Genomic DNA, 908 nt, shown 5'->3' on the forward strand with positions numbered 1-908 from the left:
TTGCCATGACAGTTGGAGCAGGCGGTACACTATAAGAAGGGGGGGCACCCTTGCCTCTTGTGGCCGTTTGGTGGTCCATCCTCAGTTTTACAAATCAACCCCTCCCTCACAGCCTCTGTGCCATCCGTTTCTAAGGTTGGACAGGCAGTTTCTGTTAAAAGAGCTTCTGGTAAAAGAGGATAAATACGAATATGTTCTTTTTTAAACTTTTGGGCATCCTCTTGATCTCCCTTCCCTATAACTGACTCTGAGGTCTCCTTCTTTAAGATTTTAGAAGAACTCTAATCTTCACTATCAAGAGAAATTAAGTCAGGAGGCTCCGGAGGCTCATCCTTAGGAGTCTCTCTCAACTCTGACTTAGAACTATATCTAAAAATCTCTTCAGCCCGGGCAATCGCTGCCACTACTGGTTCATGTTCATCTCTCCTATCTATTAATTCTTTTATTAAATTCCAATAAGAAAAAGCAGTAACCAGGACCTTTCCCAGTTCAAACACTGTATAAAAATCTTGTAATGCATCTCTCACTTTTCTCCATCTTTTTATATCTATAATCCCCTCGTGGGGAAACCATGGACAAATGTCCTTTACAAAATCAAAGAAATGAAATAAATCCTCAGTTTTAACCTTAACTCCTCTTGCCTGCAGAGCTTCTCTTAACTGTATCACATAAATCTGATGCTGACTTAATTCTTGCCCCATGATTTACATGACCAACTTACCTTCGGCTCAGTCGCAGCAGGCTCCCGCGACGTCTCCGAATTATTTGAGTGGGTGCGCATCCCTTTTTCCTTCGTCATCTCCCTCACTTTGTCCGCAGTATCCAGGCCCCATGTTGGGCGCCACTCTGCGGGAGGTCACCCCACAATGTGACTCGGTTCTGACCCATGGAAACTGCCACGAAGTACC

General features: G+C 44.3%; 1 pseudogene; it reads right to left on the reverse strand.

The window, feature by feature from the left end:
• Positions 1–799, reverse strand: part of LOC103729424 — a 13,184-nt pseudogene extending 12,385 nt beyond the window's left edge.
• Positions 800–908: the final 109 nt, after the last annotated feature.

Source organism: Nannospalax galili, unplaced genomic scaffold (assembly GCF_000622305.1).
Source record: "Nannospalax galili isolate Female #2095 unplaced genomic scaffold, S.galili_v1.0 scaffold3233, whole genome shotgun sequence".
NCBI lineage: Eukaryota > Metazoa > Chordata > Mammalia > Rodentia > Spalacidae > Nannospalax > Nannospalax galili.